General features: G+C 46.0%; 1 non-coding gene across 1 annotated transcript; it reads right to left on the bottom strand.

Annotated features, from left to right (window-relative positions):
• Positions 1–10,418: 10,418 nt before the first annotated feature.
• On the bottom strand, positions 10,419–10,491 carry TRNAV-GAC (transfer RNA valine (anticodon GAC)). The gene has a single exon. It is a non-coding gene; the product is annotated as a tRNA-Val (tRNA).
• Between the last annotated feature and the right edge of the window lie 12,970 nt (positions 10,492–23,461).

The raw sequence follows: 23,461 nt of genomic DNA on the forward strand, positions 1-23,461 counted from the left end.
AAATTAAGGGCAGGATGGTTCTGACACTAGGAAAAACTTTTTTATAGTACGAGTAGTTCAGCATTGGAATCAGCTGCTTAAGGAGGTGGTGAGCTGCCCCATCACTGGCAGTCTTCAAGCAGAGCCTGGACAAATAACCTGTTGTGGATGCTCTAGAGGAATCCTGCATTGAGCAAGGAGTTGGACTAGATCAGGGGTGACAAACTCATTTGATATGAGGGACGGATCTGGCATAGGGAGTCAGTTTGGTGTAGTGGTTAAGTGTGCAGACTCTTATCTGGGAGAACCGGGTTTGATTCCCCACCCCTCCACTTGCACCTGCTGGAATGGCCTTGGGTCTGCCATAGCTCTGGCAGAGGTTGTCCTTGAAAGGGCAGCTGCTGTGAGAGCCCTCTCAGCCCCACCCACCTCACAGGGTGTCTGTTGTGGGGGAGGAAGGTAAAGGAGATTGTGAGCCGCTCTGAGACTCTTCGGAGTGCAGGGCGGGATATAAATCCAATATCTTCTTCTTCTATATCCAATATAAACGAGAACATGTTGGGCTGGGCCATGTCGGGCCAGGCCATATGTGTACCTTTTTAAGATTAGGTAGCAGAGATACAAATTGTATAAAGAACACAAACAAACACACACATATATATATGTTTAAAAAAACTTAAAACACGCTTAAAATGTTAGCACTCATTGGTCTTAAATATGCTTTCTTTGTATTTCTCCTATGGGATTCAGGGAACGGGGAAAAGGAAGCTCTGGCTCTTTCCTTCCTTCCCCAGGGGACTGGGGGGCGGGGAGCCTCAGCCAAGAGAAGGAAGAGAGGCTTGGCTCAGTAGCTCTGCTGTGCAACTGACAGAGCCTAGCAAAGCAAACTATTCCTCCCCCGCCCCCTTCCTTCCCAAGGAAGGAGGAGACAATAGAGGTTTTGCTCTGTAGCTCCTGTGTAATGGAGCAAGCCTTGCAAAGCAAGCTATTATGCAGAAGGAAGCAAGAGAGAGGGAGAAGGAAGCAGATGACAGCCAGTTGCTCGGGGGCCTGATAGGAGCCCTCTGAGTGCCTGATTCTGCCCCCGAATTGCATGTTTGACACCTCTGGACTAGATGGCCTGTCTGGTCCCTTCCAACTTTGTGATTCTATGGTTCTAAGTCAGCTGTGAGCTGAAGGCACTTTCCACAGCCAAAAAGGAGAAAAGGAGGATATCAGTTACAGTGCGAAGTGACAAAGTGAGGGAAGACTGTACTGGGGAGGAGAGGGTGTTGCTATCTTCTTAGAGGTGTGTTATACAAGGCTTATTTTGCTTCACAGCCTGTTAAGCAAACAGTAAGATCAGACACTTCAGCCATGCGGCATTGCGAGTGGGACCCCAGACTCTTTACACAACAGAGAATGATTTCAACTAGGTGTTAAAAGAGGAGTCAGTGTGCCTAAGGAAGGTCCATTGAACCTAGAAGGCAGGCAGCTAATGCCCCAGTGAAATCAAGCATTGCCTCCCCAGGTGGACTGATCTTACAGGTTCTAACTTCAGGGCAGAAAGGTGACAGAACCATAGGCCCAGTACACATGTTCTGTAATGCTCACGTAGCACTCTTTTTCCATCTCCAGAAATGTTCACCGGAGATCAAGGACTGGACTGCAAAACTGGCCTGAATGGTGTCAGTTCAGGAGAACTTTCGGGGGGGGGGGGGGGAAGCACCCACAAGCTCAAAGGATCTTCCCTGCATTTCCTGTTTAGTGCTGAAGAACCATACCATGAGACCAGAAAGCTGCTGCCCTGATACCTGTATTTGCTGGGCATCCCATCAAACTCCTCTTTGCCTGGTAATGTTGATCCTGACCAAGCCTCTATCAAGAGATAGATTTGAAAAAAAATATGAGATAAGCTGAAACTTGAGAACTCTAGTTAGGGGTGTTAGATGTTGTAACTCTGCACACCTGAGCATCTGAGAGGGAAGGGGTTAAGCGAATGCTGTCACTTGGCCCCACCATCTCATGGGTTAGATGTTGAGTCTCTATGGCCATTGCTTGCCTTCTGATTTCATCTTAAATGGGACCTCTCTTCTCTCTCTTACCTGGGCTTGGAGCTGTAGCAAGTTAACCCAGGGGTGGAATTCTAGCAGGAGCTCCTTTGCATATTAGGCCACACACCCCATGATGTAGCCAGTCCTCCAAGAGCTTACAATAGGTCCTGTACTAAGAGCCCCGTAAGCTCTTGGAGGATTGGCTACATCAGGGGGTGTGACCTAATATGTAAAGGAGCTCCTGCTAGAATTCTACCCTTGAATTAACCTATTTTTGAAGTTAATCTGTTCACAATAAGTTCAAGGTACCTACATGAATATGTAAGATGTGCCTCTATTTTTGTACGTAAAATTCCTTTCTCTCGTTACCGTTAGAGTCATATCATTGTTTGGACAACATTTTCACCTTAACCGAGAAACATGGAAAATCAGGGATACTGTCGGGGAGAAAAGCTGTGCTTCTAAGGCATTTTTAAAAACATTACACCCAATAAAAAGAAGCTGTGTGATCAAAGGATCTTCCCCCCTTTCCCTCTTTAGTGCTGAAGAACAATACCAAGAGAGCAGGAAGCTGTTGCCCTGACACCTGTACTTGCTAGGCATAATGTCAAACTCACCTTGTCTGTAGCGGGGGAAGATTTTTTGACCGGTAACGTTGGTCCGAGTTCAGATAACCCTCTCTGCTGATGTGAGCAGAGTTCTAAGCTTTGCAAACCAATTCTACTCAAAACAGAGATTTGTCAGAGATGCAGAAAGGAGACTTTGTGGTATTTTAAAATGTGAAATATTAGCGCTTGTGTGTGAAAAAGAGAGAGCCTGAAAAATGTACTTGCTGAACAGAAAAGATCAAGAATTTATGAATAGGTCAATGAAGTTTTTATTATCTCCTGCTCATCTTTTGGGAAGCGCAGAGCAGCTTACGTGGGATTTGGGACTCTCATGAAAGAAGGGATTGCCAACGCTTTAGCCACATCTGGGCTATAGAATTACGTGTGCCCCACACCCACCATGGAACGAACCTGTTGGTGTTGCCCACCAGATCCCATGCCCATCACATCTGTTTGCTGCCAATAGTTAATTCACACTTTTAAGAAGGAGAGGCCCTTCTGGGTCATGACCAATGTTCCCTATAAGCTGCAGAGTCTTGTGAGCAAAAATTCTACTTTGTGAGCTCCTGGCATTAAAGTTGTGAGCTGCTTAATCAATGAGTGTGCTCTGGAGTCATCCTTCCTGAGCTAAGACAAAAATATGTGAGCTGGAGGCTAAAAATCTGTGAGGTAGCTCACACAAACTCAGCTTAGAGGGAGCACTGGTCATGATAACAAAGTTCTGGAACTCTCTCTCTCTCTCTGGAGGTTTCTCTGTCCCTTTCTGTTGCCATCTTTCACCAGAGAGGAAAGACTTTCTTGTTTTTCCCTCGGTAATCCTGCCTACTTTTTCAATTATTGTCTTCAATCTTTATTTTAATTCTGGTTTTCAGTGTTGTGATATGTTGCTCTCTTTGGTTGGTTTCAGAAGTTTTAAAATGTGATTTAATTATGTATGTATGTTAGCCCTTGAGAGGGTCAAAAGGCAACATTTCTGTAAAAGAAAAAGAATTCCTGGTGTTGTGGCATAATAGTGCTTATTGGTTTAAACTGAAAAAGCATATTATAGAGAAATATTTCCATCAATGTCAGTAAGCAGAGGGGAAAGTGAACTCATGATGATAATGCCAAAGGGAAACAGAAATTACAAACCTAGGAACACTTGCCTGATAGAAAGTCCTAATGAATAAAATGGAGTTTCTTTCTGGACCTGTTCCCAGAGACTCCTGAATAGCACATTCAATTCATATATATATGAACTGACATGTACAGTTGTGCAACAATGTAGCATAACCACATAAAAAGGACATCTCTGAAGTCTCACAGACACATCAAAACTGCTCACCAAAAGCCCTGACCTGGATAGCCCATGTTAGCCCAATTTTGTCAGATTTTTGGAAGCTAAGTAAAGTCAACTGTGGTTAGTATGTGGATAGGAGACTTCCTTGAAATACCCAGTCAGATATTCTCTGAATATTCTCCACGCCCCCAGTAGGAGTCAGTCACCAGAGGTCAACATGACTTCCAGGTGTGCAAGCACACACATAAACAAAATGCATACCCAAAAAAACAAGACAAACGGCTTGCCCAAATATCAGCTCCCTGCTTGCAAACGAAGAGCAGGATATGATCGAATGTTCGTGTGCTTGAACATGATCTCATGTTCAGGTAGTTGAACATGCAGGTGTTTATTCCAGAAGGGAATTTTTTGGTGTAACAGCCAATCCCTGACATATTTGAATATTTGATAAGATTCCTTGCTTCAGTTGACAAGAAATTAATTATAACGGGAATGTGGCAAGATCTTGGGAGAAAGGAAGAGAATGGCAGTGAAGAGCCTAGACTGGACTACTTGCACAGTTGAGTCCGACTGTCCAGCTATCTCCTCTTTTGCCGTCCCCTTCTTCTTTTGCCTTCTGTCTTCCCCAGCATCAGGATCTTCTCCAGTGAGTGCTCCCTTCTCATTTGATGGCCAAAGTATTTGAGCTTCAGCTTCAGCATCTGACCTTCCAGGGAACAGTCTGGGTTGATTTCCCTTTGCTTCCAGGTCTTTTTTTTTTTAGCAGGAACGCACAGGAATACAGTTCCAGAGGGCTTGGCATCAGGGCTGTGTGGCCTAATATGCAAATGAGCTCCTGTTGGCTTTTTCTGCAAAAAAGCCTCATTGAAACAATGGTGATGTCAGGGGGTGTGGCCTAATACACAAATGAGTTCCTGCTGGGCTTTTTCTACCAAAAAAGCCCTGATTGCTTTATTCATTAAGCTAGAACTTGGGCATTCACCCTGTTGCTTTGCCAGTTTTTGGGGTGGGTGGGTGTTTATATAAATGTATAATATTGTATAATTTTCTCCCTCTCACACAAACACATTTGTATAATGGGGATAACCCCAATCTTCATTAAGTACAATTCTAAACCATTGCACAGCAGGAGGGAATATATTTGTTCGTAATCTGCACTTGGGAGGGAGCGGATCCCAGTCTCTGGGCAATCTGAACGGAAAGAAATAGCTTTTATTAAAACGTTAAGCCTTTGATTAGAGTTTTATCACATAAAATCAGCCCAGCAGCTGGCGTTGGGAGGTGCCAATGAACCCCCCCCCCAAAAAAATATGTAAAAATACTAGCAAAGAGGGACCATAGTTTTAGACAGTTTGAATTTTTCGTTCCTACTTTTTACCTCGCCTCCCCGATAGAAAAAGAAGCACAAAAGCGGAAGCCAATACTGCCTCCCAAGCTAAATGAAAAAGCTTTTAAGCTTCATGAAGTGTGGGCACCTATCCTCGGCATGTCGCCCGAGCGATATCCCAATCTATTAGGCTTTAAACAGAGCCAGCGAATGCAGCTGCCTCGCCTCTTGTTTTTTCTATTACCTGCATTTTCGCTCTCCTCCACAGTAGAGGAGGCATCTTGGAGTCAAAGTGATTTACAGGCCCGTTATAGAAGGACAGGCCTGACACTGATTGAGTCGCTTATCTGTCTTTTTGTGGCCGTCCTGATGACAGCCCTTCCCGCAAGTATCAATCAGCGCATCAGTTCTTGCATCCTAGGTGAGGGGAAAAGCTGTCAGGGTCGCATTTTGACTGTCATATTCATCTAAACTGCCAGCTGCCCTTCTTTGCTTAAAGAACCACCCACATGCAAGAAGGAAGATTCTGAACACGGCCGGTGCTTTCAAAGCCGCACCTCCCAGCATCCACTTGGCTCCCATTTTCCAAGATGTCTCTGAATTAATGTGAATTTCCCCCCTCTGCCGCATCCACTTGTCATCACTGTGATCTTTCAGTCTGAAGTTAGTAATTCACTATTGGATGTGGACCCTAAATGGAAGTGATGTCATTACCTCTGTGGAGATCAGAGAAGACAAGCTGGGGGAAGGATCCTGTTTACATGCAGATCTCTTGTTATAAACAAAGGTGAGATTATTAAAATATCAACTGGCAACCATTTCAGTTGATCTTCTTGACAATAATGAAAAGAAGACAAAGAAGATATTGGATTTATATCCTGTCCTATACTCTGAATCTCAGAGTCTCAGAGCGGTCACAATCTCCATTACCTCCCCCCCACACACACACACAAGAGACACCCTGTGAGGTAGGTGGGGCTAAGAGAGTTCTCACAGCAGCTGCCTTTTCAAGGACAACTCTTACAAAAGCTATGGCTGACCCAAGGCCATCCAGCAGGTGCAAGTGGGAGGAGTGGGGAATCAAAACTGGGTCTCCCAGATAAGAGTCCGTGCACTTAACCACTACACCAAACTAGCTCTCAAGAAGGTTGGAGAAGACAACATGACTGATATCTGGTCATGGACTGTATCCCATTCAGACTCAACAACATTTCCTTCTCACACCTATGAAAAATGATTTTTAAAAGAGGGAAGCTGGCAAAATGGCACTCAAGATAGACGGCTTCTATGACAAGCTGCATATTTTAGAAGACTTCTCTTGCTGCGAGAAGGCAGTACATATGGTTTTTGGGGGGAGAGACAGGATCTCACAAGATGCCAAAGAAGGCAATCTGATTGGCGAGGTGCTAATATTGGGGGAAGGGTTGTAGAAAACGCCCATCAGGAACTCATTTGCATATTAGGCCACACCCCTGACTTCACCATTGTTTCATGTAGGGTTTTTTTGTAGACAAAGTCCAGCAGGGACTCATTTGCATATTAGGCCACACCCCTTGACACCAAGCCAACTGGAACTGTGTTCATGTGAGTTCCTGCTCAAAAAAAGCCCTAGCTAATATATTTAACATTTGACTGGATGATGTCATAAAAGGCGGGTCTCTGGCACAAAGAGCGCTCAGTGACTGAGTTTCAAGAAAATATTGATGTCGGCCATTTTGAACCAGTGAGATATTCTGGGCAGCAGGGCTTTTGCTGAGCAGGAGTGCACAGGAATACAGCTCTGGATTGCTTGGTGTAAGGGGTGTGGCCTAATATGCAAATGAGTGGCCTGATATGCAAATGCTGGACTTTAATAATAATAATAATAATAATTTTTATTTATATCCCGCCCTCCCCGCCGAGGCAGACTCAGGGCGGCTTACAGACATGGAAAGTGCCATGATTACAATAAATACATTATACAATAAAATACATTTAAATAATTTAATTAAAACCACAACAGTTAAGGTGCTATAATACAAGACAGTATATATCAGATGGCTAGGTGTCACTTCAGGCCATTTGAAAAAGGACAGTTTTACAGGCCCTGCGGAACTGATTATAGTCTCGCAGGGCTCAAACCTCCGCTGGTAATTGGTTCCACCAATGGGGAGCCATTATTGAGAAGGCCTGCTCTCGAGTTGTTTTCAGTTTGGCCTCCCTTGGTCCAGGGATTTTTAAGAGATTTTGGGAGCTAGATCTCAGTGCTCTCTGGGGGATATATGGAGAGAGGCGGTCCTTAAGGTAGACAGGTCCTCGGCCATAAAGGGCTTTAAAGGTAATAACCAGCACCTTGTAACGAACTCGGAACACGATTGGCAGCCAGTGCAGCTCCCGCAACCTAGGCTGCACTTGCTCCTACCGAGGTAGTCCCACCAACAGCCTGGCCGCTGCATTCTGCACTAGCTGCAGTTTCCGAGTTCGGTGCAGGGGCAGCCCCATGTAGAGGGCATTACAGTAGTCCAACCTCGAGGTGACCGTTGCATCGATCACTGTTGCTAGGTCGCCTTGTTCCAGGAAGGGGGCCAGCTGCTTCGCCCTCCTAAGATGGAAAAAGGCGGCTTTAGCAGTGGCTGCTATCTGTGCCTCCATTGTCAAGGAAGGCTCCAGAAGCATTCCCAGGCTCTTGACCCTGCGCACTGGTATTGGTGACGCACCGTCAAAGGCTGGTAGGGAGATCTCCTCCCCTGGCCCGCCACGACCCACGCAAAGGACCTCTGCCTTCGCTGGATTCAACTTCAGCCCACTCGACTTGATCCACCCTGCCATGGCTTGCAACGCCCGGTCCAGGTTTTCAGGGACGTCGCCAGTCCGGCCGCCCATCAATAGATAGAGCTGGATGTCATCTGCATACTGGTGACAACCCAGTCCGTACCTTCGGGCGATCTGGGCAAGGGGGCACATGAAGATGTTAAACAACATCGGAGAGAGAACTGCCCCCTGAGGCACCCCACAATCGAGTAAGCGCCTCTGGGACAGCTCTCCTCCAATCGCCACCCTTTGTCCCCGACCCTCAAGGAAGGAGGAAAGCCACTGTAAGGCTAGCCCCCGGATTCCTGCGTCGGAATCCTACCAAAAAGCCCTGTGCAAAACAATGGTGGCACCAGGGGTGTGGCCTGCTATGTACATGAGTTCCTGCTGGGCTGTTTGTTTGTTTTTTTGCTGGACAGAGTGTTGCTCAGACTGCTGAACTGGTCTCAGGTTCAGGCTCTTGGAAGTTGGTTCTTTTTGTACATCTAAATGCTCTCCTACAGCCACCTATAGAATGTAAAGCTGGAGGAAAATGCCAGCATGTAACAGCCAACTTCCTCTGTGTAGTGATCCTGGACTTCCTTGGTGGTCTCCCATCTAAGTACTAACCAGGGCATAAGAACATAAGCGAAGCCATGTTGGATCAGGCCAATGGCCCATCTAGTCCAACACTCTGTGTCACACAGTGGCCAAAAAAACAAAATGCCATCGGAGCCTTGTAAGCTCTTGGAGGATTGGCTACATCAGGGGTGTATGGCCTAATATGCAAAGGAGCTCCTGCTAGAATTCCACCCCTGCTTTTGTGTGATGTCACATGAGGACATCGCTGTTCAGGGATGGAGCCCCACCCCACTCCCGGACTCCCTCCCCCTTGCTGGTGAGAGGCAAGGACGTGGCAGCCCTATGGTCAGCTGATGGGTGCCAGGGGCAGGGTCCCAGATCCCAGGATCCCCCATCCCTGGTGGGGACCTGCAAGCCTACTTTGCAGTTTTGTCTTAATTAATGACTTTTTATTTCTCAGGAAGCCTAATTCTTATCTCACTGGGTCGTGTGAAGGCACACAAACCCAAATCATGCTGGGATTCTCGGGGCAGTAGACTGCTCTGTCCATGGCTGACGGAACATTACAGCCATGTCTATTTATAACTTTATTAAAGCCAGGATTCTACCACACGCAGAGCAAAGAGTGGAATTTGCTAGAGAGGGGTGTGGTGGGGGGGGGGAGAATGTGGGTTGCCGAGGCTGGCACCGGCTGGTGCTATGAAGTCAGACAAAACAAAGGTCGGTCGCCTTCCAATGCGAGGCGTATGTTTGATGTTGACACCAGAGCAGGCTGATCAGCCTGAGTATACAGGAATGATATTTGAAGGAGCGGGAAAAGGGAGAGGAGGCCCTTTTAAGGAGAGAAGGCTTGATCTCTCCATCTGTCTCCAGCTGGCTGGCTCTCCCTGAACTTGCCACCCCAGGCGATCGATCCTTTGAGCAACGATCAGCGGGGAAATGCTAATGTCAGGATAAACTAATATTTGCTGCCTTGTGTAGTCAGAGGCTGGCCTGGAATTGCAAACTCCACCAGCCTGCCCAGGATCAAGTGCCTCTTCGAGGACTGATAGAAAGGAGACAAACAGGGCTGGAATAACGCAAGCAGAGAAGCACTTGGGCTACAGTCCTTTTATATATATATACACATACATATACACAGACACACACACAGAGGCCTCAGATTTAGCAGGAGCTCATAGAAGCACAGCTCCTGAACCTCTCTGAGGGTTCCCCCTCTTCCTCCCCACTTACCTTGTCCATTGAATAGTAAGTGCAGCTGCATAACAATCCCTGGATTAGGAGAGCAGGCAGCCAGCCAGCCACCAGGGCTTTGCCACGCCCCCAGCAGCCCTCAGTAACCCCTGGAGAAGCCCACACCACCCTTTCTCCACTTCTGATGTGATTTTGGGCCATGGGTGGCTTGCTGGCCTTTTGACTGGGGGGGGCGGCGGCCCCGGAGAGCCCCAGGAGAGTGAGGCCTGCTTGGGCTGGCTGGTTCTCTAACCAGCCCATGCAAGTCTTGCTCACCCAGGGATCTCCTTTCTTGCATCAGGTTGCTTTTGGCTGGCGGGGGGCATATGCTAATAAGCTCCACCACCTATTTTTCTACAAAATGACCCTATATATAGGAAATAAACTAAAGGAAATAAACTTAAAAGAGACATGTTCACGATGTTGGGTTTTGCAGATGGCAGGAGGTGGAAGGAGGAGGGAGCCCCTCTCATCCTCAACTAATATTAAATTGGGATTACACGAAACATGACCCTTGGTCTATCAAAGTCAGTATCGTCTCAGACTGGCAGTGGCTCTCCACGGTCTCAGACGGAGGTCTTTCCCATCACCTACTGCCAGATCTTTAGTTGGGGATACCAGGGATTGAACCTGGGACCTTCTGCATGTCAAGCAGATGTTCTACCACTGAACCACAGTCCAGTGCCAGTTCTACAGATTATATATATATACCGTGGAGAGCCACTGCCAGACTGAGTAGATGATACTGACTGAGAGACCAAGGGTCATGTTTCAAGCTCTTATTGGAGGGTTGAAGCCCAGGAATGAAGAGAAAACCCTTGAGTTTTCTAAAACAATTATACATACATACATACATACATATAAATATATGTTGTTCAGTAGCACAGTCAAGTTCAACTCTTTACGACCACATGGACAAAGTCATGCCAGGCCCTCCTGTCCTCCACCATCCTCCGAAGTCTGCTCAAATTCGTGTTTGTTACATCAGTAATGCTGTCCAACCATCTCATCTTTTGCCCTCAACAAGAGGTTCTTTAGGTCCTCCTCACTTTCTGCCATTAGAGTGGTGTCATCTGCATATCTGAGGTTGTTGATGTTTTCCCCAGCAATCTTAATTCCAGTTCTGCTTCAGCCAGGCCAGCATTCCGCATGATGTACTCTGCATATAAATTAAATAAGCAGGGTGACAATATACATCCTTGTCGAACTCCTTTTCCTATTCTAAACCAATCAGTTGTTCCAGATCCCGTTGCTTCTTGACCCTTATGCAGGTTTCTCAGGAGACATGTGAGGTGGTCTGATACTCCCATCTCTTTAAGAATTTGCCACAGTTTGTTGTGATCCACACAATCAAAGGCTTTAGCACAGTCTATGAAACAGAAATAGACGTTTTTCTGATACTCCCGTGCTTTCTCCATAATCCAGCTAATGTTGGCAATTTGATCTCTGGTTCCTCAACCTCTCTGAAACCCAGCTTGAACTTCTGGTAGTTCCCGATCGACATACTGCTGAAGCCTAGCTTGTAGGATCTTTAACATGACCTTGCTGGCATGCGCAATGAGTACAATGGTGCAATAGTATGAACATTCCTTGGCATTACCCTTCTTTGGGATTGGAATATAAACTGATCTTTTCCAATCCCGTGGCCACTGTTGCGTTTTCCAGATTTGTTGACATAATGTGTGCATCACTTTAACAGTATCATCTTTTAGGACTTTGAATAGCTCATTTGGGATACTGTCATCTTCGCTCGCTTTGTTGTTAGTAATGCTTTCTAAGGCCCATTTGACTTCACACTCTAGAATGTCTGGCTCAAGGTCAGCGATTTCACTGTCATGGTTGTCCAGGACATTGAGATCCTTCTTGTATAATTTTTCTGTCTATTCTTGCCACCTCTTCCTGATCTCTTCTGCTTCTGTTAGGTCCCTACCTTTTTTGTCCTTTATCATGGCCATCTTTGCACGAAATGTCCTCTTGATTTCTCCAATTTTCTTGAAAAGATCTCTTGTCCTTCCCATTCTATTATTTTCCTCTATTGCTTTGAATTGTTCCTTCAGGAAGGCCTCCTTATCTCTTTGCTGTTCTCTGGAAATCTGCATTTGTAAAGCCTCATCAGACAGCCACTTTGCTTTCTTGCATTTCTTTTTCTTTGGGATGGTGCTCGTTGCTGCCTTCTGTACAATGCCATGAACCTCCATCCATAGTTCTTCAGGCACTCTGTCTATCAACTCTAGTCCCTTAAATCTATTCTTTACCTCCACTGTATATTCATAAGGGAAGTGACCAAGGTCAAACCTGAATGGCCTAATGGCTTCCCCAGTTTTCTTCAGTTTCAGCCTGAATTTTGCAATGAGTAGTTCATGATGTAAGCCGCACTCAGCTCCAGGTCTTGTTTTTGCTGACTGTAAGGAGCTTCTCCATCTTTGACTGCAGAGTATATAATCAATCTGATTTCTGTGTTGCCCAACAGGTGATGTCCATGTGTAGAGTTGCCTTTTAGGTTGTTGGAAGAGGGTGTTCGCTATGACCAGCTTGTTCTCTTGACAAAACTCTATTAGCCTTTACCCGTCTTCATTTTATTCTCCAAGGCCAAACTTGTCAGTTGTTCCGGTTACCTTTTGATTTTCCACATTGGCATTCCAGTCCCCTATGATAAGGAAGAAATCTTTTTTTGGTGTTAATTCTAGAAGGTGTTGTAGATCTTCATAGAATTGGTCCACTTCAGCCTCTTCTGCATCAGTAGTTGGGGCATAGACTTAGATTACTGTGATATTGAATGGTTTGCCTTGGATACAGACCAAGATCATTCTGTCATTTTTGAGATTGTATCCCATTACTGCCTTCCTCACTCTCTTGTTAACTATAAAGGCCACACCATTTCTTCTACGGGACTCTCACCCGCAATAATAGATGTAGCGATCCTCTGAGTTAAATTCACCCATTCCCATCCATTTTAGTTCGCTGATTCCCAAGATGTCACTGTTCACTCTTGCCATCTCTTGTTTGACTATATCCAGCTTACCTTTACTCATAGATCTTACATTTCACGTTCCAATGCAGTATTGTTTTTTGCAGCATCGGACTTTCCTTTCACCATCAGACACATACACAGCTGAGCGTCCTTTCGGCTTTTGCTCAGCTGCTTCACTCTGTGGCTACTTGTATTTGCCCTTTGCTCTTCCCCAGTAGCATATTGGGCACCTTCTGACCTGAGGGGCTCATCTTCCAATGCCATATCTTTTAGCCTTTTGTTACTGTCCATGAGGTTTTCTTGGCAAGTATACTGGAATGGGTTGCCATTTCCTTCTCCAGTGGATTGCATTTTGTCTGGGTTCTCAGCTGTGGCCTGTCCATCTTGGTTGGCCCTGCATAGCAAAGCCCACAGCCTCACTGAACCACACAAGCCCTCTCACCACATCAAGGCAGCAATCCATGAAAGGGATATGTGTGTGTGTGTGTGAAAGAGAGAGAGAGAGATATTGTAAAATGATTATATATATATGGCAGGAGGTAGGAGGAGGAGGGAACCCCTGATGACATGCGTAGTGCTGCCCAGGTATATTTTCGGGCACGGGCACAAAATGACATAAATACACTGTTTAGTTGAACAGGTCATGGTATCCTTAAGAGACACTCTAAAACCAGTTGTAGGATGGACAAACTCCCTTAGATCTAAAGAAAATATACATGGGCAGCACTACATGTGTCCTGGAACACAAGTCTCGCATAAAAAAGTTTGTGTCCAAAGCCCCTCTCATGGAGCATTTTAGAGAATTCAAGCATGATCCAAATCCGTTGAGATTCTTTATTCTGGAAAAATTTCCATTGCAGAGTAAGACTGATATGACCAAATGGTTATTCAGGCAAGAAATGCGTTGGATTTTCAAACTTAAAACCCTGATGCTTGACAGTCTGAATGATGACGGGGATCTTTCTTGTTTTCTTTAAGATTTTTGTATGGGTACATAAGCACATTCCAATGTGGATAGGCTTTCTATGACTTTAAGCAGGGCTTTTTTGTAACAGGAACTTCTTTGCATATTAGGCCACACCCCTGCTGATGTAGCCAATCCTCCTTGAGCTTACAGTAGGCCCTGTAAGAAGAGCCCTGTAAGCTCTTGGAGGATTGGCCACATCAGGAGTGTGTGGCCTAATATGCAAAGGAGTTCCTGCTACAAAAAAAGCCCTGACTTTAAGGAACATTGTAATGTATAGCACCTGTTGATATATAATCATGTGATTTCCATTTGTACATGTCGAAGTTTTCTATTGAAGTATTATGAAGTGTTTGTCTCTAATGGAAATTTGTATAATGGCTTTTTGAAGGTATGTATGAGTTCTTACTTTACATGTTTGTATATCCATGGATATATTAAATATTGGTGATTTTTAATGTTTTATGTATGCAGCTTGAAGAAGCCTAGAGTTAAACAGGGCATCACATACAACCCTGTCACGTTCCAATTGTGCCTTGCCGCATTTGGACATTACACCTTGCTGCATTTTGAAAGAATATTTTGGAGTGTTGGGCTCTGTGGAAAACATCTATTTTTGCACTGTTGCCTGGACCCGTGATTTTGGAGTGATCGACATTGACTGTAATTAAGGACTTTGGGTGCGGGCGTGGTCAGCGTTCTTATGATTTGAATGTGATTAATTTCAATACCATTTAATAAGAATTCTAAATTTTTGCACAAAAATCGATGGTAAGTGATTTGCAGAATTGATAGAGGCTGGTCTTTCGCAGAGGCTTGTGTGCCTTTCCTCCTGCTCCAATTTTCACGTTACTCTGTTTGGTTGCCTTAATCCCCAGTTGTGGGCAGGGAACCCCCTGGTTTGGAGGCCCTCCTTTGCTTTAGGGTTATCTGAAAGTGGGAGGGGGGGACGAAAATGTCTGCTGGGCAGTCAAGTATAATGAAGAATTGATCTGTGGGAATCTTGGGGGGGGGGGGCTGTTTTTTGAGGTACAGCCTCAACCTTAGAGGCATCAAATTTTCAGTATAACATCTGATGCCTCTCCTCAAAACACTCCCAAAGTTTCCAAATGATTGGATTCTATGAGCCCCCCAAAAGGTGCCTCTGTCCTCTGTTATTTCCAATGGAAGGAAGGCATTCAAAAAGAATGTGGCCCCTTTAAATGTGATGCCCAGAACTCCCCTCACAGTTCAATCGTGCTTGTCACAACCTTGCTCCTGGCTCCACCCCCAAAGTCTCCTGGCTCTACCCCCAAAGTTCCCAGATATCTCCTGAGTCAGACCTGGCAAACCTACCTGTTGCCCTGTGGCCAGCTGAGACTGAACCCTGAGTTAAACTGTTGTTGCCGTTGGCAACAAACTGCCAGGACTGTCAGTAAACCCCATTCTTATATCCCCCACAACACCTATGTCAGTTCCTCTTTTCCCTTGCCTCCCATTCCCTTAGACGTTCCTTCTCCTTTTTCCTCTATAAAGAGGTCATTGTTGTTAAAGTTTATGCTTTTAAAAGGTGGGGAAATGAAAATCTTATGCTAAATAAAAAACACTGCCTTCACAGTAAAAGAGTTTAACTTCACGCAGTAGTACTGTATGGAATCTGAATGCCAAGTACAGTACAAACTTGTGAGACAGCAGCGGCGTCTTCTCCTGCAGAGTATTTTTCCCTCAGTGGAACATCAGTCATCACATGTTTATGCTACTTGTAATTCAGCCTCTGGCATTCCAATGTTTTTTATTTATTCAGTTCATTTGTACCCCACCTTTCTCTCTAATGGGGATCCAAAGAGTTCTCCTCTCCTTATTTTATCCTTACAACAACCTTGTGAGGTACGTTAGGCTGAGAGACTGTGATAGTCCCAAAATCACCCAGCAAACGTCCATGGTATGAGCAGGAATTTGAACCCAGGTCTCCCAAATACTAGGCAACACTCTTAGCCATCCCACCACACCGGCTCTGTGTAAACCTGTGAGATCCACTAGGCAGGGACTGTCTCTTTCCCCCTCATATTAGATCCAGTTAAAAAAACCCACGACTGTGCCAGCTCACTGAGGCGCAGACCCATAGCACCCCATGGAGTCCAGAAAACCCAGCCTCCTTGTGGATTTTACAGGCCCCCCTCCCCAAACCTTGGCTCCCCAGGACCCCTCAGCCTGATCTAGGCTTCCCAATCCCCAGGTCCCAGTGGGGGATCCCCTCATTTTACAGGCTTCCCCCCCTCCCCCAGCCAGCTGGCCGGTGAGGGGAAGCCCCGCCCCCACAGTCACCATGTACCGCTAGATCTCTGGCAGGTTTAGAAACCTGCAAACAGGTCTGTTTTTAAAATGTGTGCCTTTAAAGCTGAGCAGGAAGCAGAAAACAGGAAGCACTTCATGGGGAAGGGTCAGCAGCAGTTTAGTCAGAGCACAGACTCTCCATTTCCTTTGCTTTTGTTTTCAGAGCAAGTAAAGTTGTGGAGGAACCAGACCCAGTAAGTGTGTGTGTGAGAGAGGGAGGGGGCAGGGGATTCCCGGTTTGGAGGCCCTCCCCCGCTTTAGAAAGCGGGGGGGGGGGAGAGGGAAATGTCTACTGGGCACTCTATTTATTCTCTATGGAGAACGATTCCCATAGGGAATAATGGGGAATTGATCCGCAGGTATCTGGGGCTCTGGGGGGGGATGTTCTTTGAGGTAGAGGCACCAAATTTGCAGCATAGTATCTGATGCCTTCCCTCAAAACACCCTCCAAGTTTCAAAAGGATTGGACCAGGGAGGGCCAATTCTATGAGGCCCCAAAGAAGGTGCCCCTATCCTTCATTATTTCTAATGGAGGGAAGGCATTGAAAAGTCCCTTTCAATGTGATGGCCAGAACTCCCTTTGGAGTTCAATTGTACTTGTTCCAACCTTGCTAATGACTCCACCCCCAATGTCTCCTGGCCCCACCCCCAAAGTCCCCAGATATTTCTTGAATTCAAAAAGATTCCAAAAGTTGGGTGGGTAGGTGGGCAGCCAGTCCCACCCCCTGCTCCCAGCAGCCCTTAGTCCGGCCATGAAGAGCTTTTCCACCGCCATGTGCCTGAACAGTAAGTTCTTGGGTGGGTGGGAGGAGAGTAGGCTTCCCAACCCTCCCACCTTGGCTGGGGACTCCCGAATTTTCAGCCTCCTCCCCCGTTCTTAAAAAGTCTGGGGGCGGGGGAGAGAGAACATACCTGCAGGCATCATGTTTTACAGCTTGGGATCCGTTTTTAAGGCTGCACAGGAAACAGGAATGGCCCTTTAAGGCTGCACAGGAAACAGGAACAGCCCCTCCCTTTCTTTTCCTGTGCAGTCTTACTTTCGTTTTCACAGCCAGCAAATTCTGCTGGAAGAAGACCAAGTACGGTAAGTGTTTGTGTGTGTGTGTGAGAGAGAGGGAGGGGGCAGGGGATTCTCTAGTTTGGAGGCCCTCCCCCCCTTTAGAAAGCGTGTGGGGGGGGAAGGAAATGTCTACTAGGCACTCCATTATTCCCTATGGAGAACGATTCCCATAGAGAATAATAGGGAATTGATCCATGGGTATTGGGGGCTTTGGGGGCGCTATTTTTGAGGTAGAGGCACCAGATTTTTAGTATAGCAGCTAGTGCCTCTCCCCAAAATACCCCCCAAGTTTCAAAAATATTGGACCAGAGGGTCCAATTCTATGAGCCCCAAAAGATGGTGCCCCTATCCTTAATTATTTCCTATGGAAGAAAGGCATTAAGGTGTGCTGTCCCTTTAAATGTGATGGGCAGAACTCCCTTGGAGTTCAATTATGTTTGTCACATCCTTGTTCCTGGCTCCACCCCCAATGTCTCCTGGCTCCACCCCCAAAGTCTCCTGGCTCCACCCCCAAATTCCCCAGATTTTTCTTTAATTGGACTTGGCAACCCTAGAGGAGAGGCCCCTAGATTGCACAGTCTGCAAGGGCAGCTAGGGTTCTTTCGGGGTGGGGAGGGAGGGAGGAGGACGGCCGGGACATGTCTCCCCCAGCCAGCGTGTACAAGTCGCACACATTCCCCTGCTCCTGGTTGGGGAAGGGCACAGGAAAGTGGGGAAATAGGGAGGGAGCGCAGAGATACAAATCAGCCTTCTTTTGAACTTCAGAATTGGAAGTTGATCACTGCAGGCTGAGCTCCAGGAAAGGTAGAAGGGGAATTGGAGCTTACGTGCAATTTATATCACTCTAGAGGGGGGAGCGAGAGGGGTGGCCCCCAGCATCTGCAGCTTCTTGCTCTCACCCCCATGGCCCCCTTTTACGGCCCCTCTGTGGCCCCCTCCCCCTGTGACACTTAGCTACGGGGCTCTTGAGGGGTGATGCTTTCTTCTCACGTGACCCAGAAATTGACATCTCATCAAGAATACCCCTAATGTGGCTGAGGCTGCAACCCCAAAGGAAGACACACTCGATTCAGGGTGAGGTGAAGAGGGGAAAGGATTAATATCCTCCCCCTCATAAGGGGGGACACTGAACTCAACCGCAGCAGAGACACCCTGTCACCCAGATACTGCCACGGGAGCGATGATCATTCTGCCTCAGAGACACCGGATTCCACAAGGCTTGATTTAGTTCCAGCACTGATAAGCCTGGATGAAAGATATGCGAGTGGAAAGCCAAGTGTTGCTTCTAAAGACAACAATGGTGGCTAGAAAGGCCCTGGGGTCCAGATGGCCTGCATTTCTTCCCAAGCAGAGCCTGTCCCCCTTCCAGTTCGAAACCTTGGCCATGCCTAAATCTGGCACCCTTCCCCACAGGCCTATGTAAACATTTGTGGGGGTGGGGGGAAGGAAAGATAATAGGGAAATGTTCTCTGTAAATAACAGATTGCGGGATGCTGACAGGCGTTATTAATACATTAGAAATGTCAACTATTTTGCCACAAGGACACACAGCAAGGCAGGGAGAGAAAAGGTAAACAGGAGGGTTATAACTCATTTTCCAGATTTAACGCATCCACCAATATAGAAGGATGTAAAAGGGTTTGAAAAATTGCGGCAGGGACTGAGCGAAAGAAGTGCCTAATGCACAGCTGCTACCTTGGAATTTAGTCATAACTGAAATATGGATAAATGTTGTTGCACAATCTTAATGGAGAGAAGCGGGCCTTGCTGGGGACAAGAATGTCTTCAAAATAACCCTCATGGTTCTGCTCTGACATTTTTGTCAGTTTTGAGTGGTAATATGAGGTAGAGTTACCACTCTCCGTATATCCGTGTGGAATTCACATTCCTTATAAATGACACTTTGTCAGAATGCCTGATTCAGTTGATGTGTTAATCTCATCCATCCACACCACACGCGTTGGGCACATTTTGCCCATAATCCATTCTACATATTGCATAGGAACACAGATTGGACTGCAATTACGAGAGCCAGAATGATGTAGCACAGGGGTGTCAAACTTTTTTTTTTGAAGACTGTATCTGTCATAAATGAGACCTTGTCAGGCCAGGCCACGTGTGTCATAAAATGTAATGCCAGGTAGTGGAGATAAACTTTTTAAAGGACACAGATAAACACATTAAATATTTTTTTTTTAAAAAAACTTTAAATAAACTATGCTTAAAAGATTAGCACTCTTGCAATATTTTATTTATTTACCAGTCTCTGATAACTGACACCTCTTGCTCTGAATTATTGCATCAAAATTTGGAGATAGTGTCTATGCTGTAGCAATCTTGACTATGCTGTTTGGGTGTTGTTCAGGTGGGTGTCTGTAAGTTGCAAACCTACTTTTGATTTATTGGCATTCCTTACAGAAATCTCTTGGTCAATGCTTTGAGCCTAAGACCCAGGAGAAAACATGAAATGGCTGGGCATTGGGAGCTTTTGTACTTGCTTCATGTGCTGGTCAGCCAATGAAGAAAATAGGCTTTGCTCTGTAGCCCCTGGGTGATTGAGCAAGACTGGCAAAGAGAGATGTGACGCAGAAGGAAGTGAGAGAGAGAAGGAAGCAGATGATGGTGTGTTGCTCGTTGGCCTGATAGGAGCCTTCCAGGGGCATAATTCAGCCCTTGGGGCTCTAATCTGGAGAACTGGGTTAGATTCCCCACTCTTTCTCCACATGAGGCATGCTAATTAGAGAAAGCTAGGAATTCTTCTATTTATGTTTAATTCGATTTATATCCTGCCCTCCCCGCCGAGGCAGGCTCAGGGCGGCTTACATCAAATCATATTGAACTATGATTGCAGTCATAAAATCAATAAAACCATTAAACAGTACAAGTAATTTTGGCACTACTGGACCTGGAAAACTGTACAATACTCATAAGAATGGTCCTTGGAAGAAGAATTTGAGATACGAAACGGCTTGCAAAGCGGACCGGTTCTCCGTTGGACCACGTACTTTTAACACCGGACTGAATGCAATTTAGTGGCTTTCAGCCACATAAGGGCAGTAGGAGCACTGAGTAACTTATGAGGCTTTAACTTGGTGAGATGTACTGATAATATTCGTTTTGTATTTTGATACATTATTCACAACAAGTTAAAATTGCATTTTACACGGAGAGTTTTTTCTTTTTGTTGTGGCTTAGATCTCAAAAACCAAGCAGGGTCAGTACTTGGATAGAAGATAAGGTTGCCAGACACCTTGGTCCGGGTGGGGGTCTCTCACTTTTGGGCACTCCTCTCCTCCCCCCTACCACCCCTTTTCCTCTGAGAAACCAGAAATAACATGACATGCCTACATAACCCAAAAGTGATGTAGGCACATCAGGGATGTTGGGCAGTGCTGCTCTGATTTCTGGGCAAAACTCTATAACTTGTAGCTAAAACTCTATAACTTGTAGCTAATACCATAGAGCTTTGCCCAAGAACCAGACCATCGCTGCTTATCGTAGAATCATAGAGTTGGAAGGGACCTCCAGGGTCATCTAGTCCAACCCCGTGCACAATGCAGGAAACCCACAAATACCTACCCCAAATTCACAGGATCTTCATCACTGTCAGATGGCCATCTAGCCTCTGTTTAAAAACATCCAAGGAAGGAGAGCCCACCACCTCCCAAGGGAGCCTGTTCCACTGAGGAACCGCTCTAACAGTCAGGAAGTTTTTCCTAATGTTGAGCCGGAAACTCTTTTGATTTAATTTCAACCCGTTGCTTCTGGTCCTATCTTCCGGGGTCACAGAAAACAATTCCACACCATCCTCTATAGGACAGTGCTTTAAGTACTTGAAGATGGTGATCCTATCACCTCACAGCCGCCTCCTCTCCAGGCTAAACATCCCCAGCTCCTTCAACCTTTCCTCATAGGACTTGGTCTCCAGACTCCTCACCATCTTCATCGCCCTCCACTGGACCCATTCCAGCTTGTCTATATCCTGCTTGACATCCCTGACATGCCTACATCACTTCCGGGTTACATAGGCATGTTGGGGTACTCCTCCCCACTCCCAGAAAGGTCCTTCCCACCCCCTGTTGGCATGCTGTTGGGACCTGGCATCCCTCATGGAAGACCACCAAGGACTGCCCTGCAGAGGAAGGCAATGGTAAACGACCTCTGCTTCTCACTTGCCTTGAAAACCTCTTGCTGGGGTCGCTATAGGTTGGTGGCAGCTTGATGGCACATACATACAAACATAAAGCAGATGATTGCAGATTATGCCTATTCCGCTGTTATTAACATTGTTGGAAATCAAATGCTGTTTGAAAATAAACACCAGTTCTCCCTCCCCCTCTACACAAACACATGCATGCAAGAAGATCAGCATGAGGTCCAGATGATTTGCACCCAATGAAACCCAGTGCTGTGCTCTAAAATGCCCCAGATCTGCATGTGAACAGCTTCCTGTGTGATGCACACTTTGCTCATGACTTCTGCACAGTTTATGTTCTTTTAGCACAAGTGTGGCAGGCAGAAGTTAAAGAGGCAAAGAGCCATCCAATGCCAGATTTCCAGATGAAAGGAAGCACCACCTGTTGAATTTATGTCCAATGTTGTTGTTGTTCAGTTGCATAGTCAAAATCTACTCTTTGTGACCCCATGGACCAAGTCACGCCAGACCCTCCTGTCTTCCACCATCCTCTGAAGTCCGCTCAAATTCGTGTCTGTTACATCAGTAACACTGTCCAGCCATCTCAACTTTTGCTGCCCCTACTTCTTTTGCCTTCTGTCTTTCCCAGCATCAGGATCTTCTCCAGGGAATGATCCCTTCTCCTTTGGTGGCCAAAGTATTTGAACTTCAGCTTCAGCATCTGACCTTCCAGGGAACAGCCAGGGTTGATTTCCCTTAGGATGGACTGATTTGATCTTCTTGTAGTCCAAGGGACTCTCAAGAGTCTTCTCCAGCACCACAATTCAAAAGCATCTGTTCTTCTGCACTTGGTCTTCCTTGTGGTCCAACTCTCACAGCCATACATTGCTACTGGGAATACCATCGCTTTGACTATATGGACTTTTGTTGGCAGGGTGATGTCTCTACTTTTTATTATACTGCCTAGATTTGCCATAGCTGTTCTCCCAAGGAGCAAATGTCTTTTAATTTCATGGCTACAGTCACCATCTGCAGTGATCTTGGATCCCAGGAAAGTGAAGTCTGTCTCGACTTCCATGTCTTCCCCTTCTATTTGCCAAGGAGTGATGGGGCCGGATGCCATAATCTGAGTTTTTTGATGTTGAGTTTCAAGTCTACTTTCGCGCTCTCCTCCTTCACCCTCAACAAGAGGTTCTTTAGGTCCACCTCACTTTCTGCCGTTAGAGTGATGTCGTCCGCATATCTGAGATTGTTGATGTTTTTCCCAGTAATCTTAATTCTGGCTTGTGATTCATTCAGGCTGTGTTAAATGGTACTTGTAACTGGGGTGTCAGTTTCTAGATGGAGCCTAGAGATTTTCCAGAGTTACAATGGATCTCTAGAACAAAGTAGGAGTCAAGTTTCACCTTTAAGACCAACAAAGCTTTATTCAGAATGTAAGCTTTCATGTGTGCATGAACACTTCTTCAGACGAGGACTCAGGTACAGTGAGCAGAGCTACATATAGCTGGTAGGCAGTGGTTTAGAATGGAAAATGGTACAAATTTAAAATTCAATTTGTACCATTTTGCATTCTATACCACTGCCTACCAGCTAGAAATAGCTCTGCTCACTGTACCTGAGTCCTCGTCTGAATAAAACTTTCTGAATAAAACTTCGTTGGTCTTAAAGGTGAAACTTGAGTCCTACTTTGTTTTACTGCTTCAGACCAACACGGCTGCCCACTTGGATTTATCTAAATGGATCTCTAGATGACAGAGATTGGTTCCCCTGGATGAAATGGCTGCTTTGGAGCTTGGAATCCATGGCAGTGTACTCCCGAACCCTGCTCCCCACAGACTTCACACCCTAATGTTCTGGAATTTTCCAGCCCAGCGATGGCAACCCTAACAATAGCCCTGCCAGAAATAAGGGTGGAAACGTACCCTTGGCATCCACCAGCCAGCAACGTGTTCTGTATTTAGCCACCCTGCCTAGAAAGCTTTTGCTGGAGTGATACTCGTTGTTTCCCCTTAATTGAAGAGATTTAATTTTGGAAGACAAGGATAGTTCATTAGCCTCTCCTTCTGACCAGACACCTCTATGGAACCTGACAATTAAGTGTCGATGAGTATGGTTCCTGAAGTTGATGTTTATAAGGAATACGCCTTTCCACTTAAAAGGTAGCCTGAGACCACTCATGAACACTGAATGGGTCACAAGGCACCT

Source organism: Heteronotia binoei, chromosome 16 (assembly GCF_032191835.1).
Source record: "Heteronotia binoei isolate CCM8104 ecotype False Entrance Well chromosome 16, APGP_CSIRO_Hbin_v1, whole genome shotgun sequence".
NCBI classification, from domain to species: Eukaryota; Metazoa; Chordata; class Lepidosauria; order Squamata; family Gekkonidae; genus Heteronotia; species Heteronotia binoei.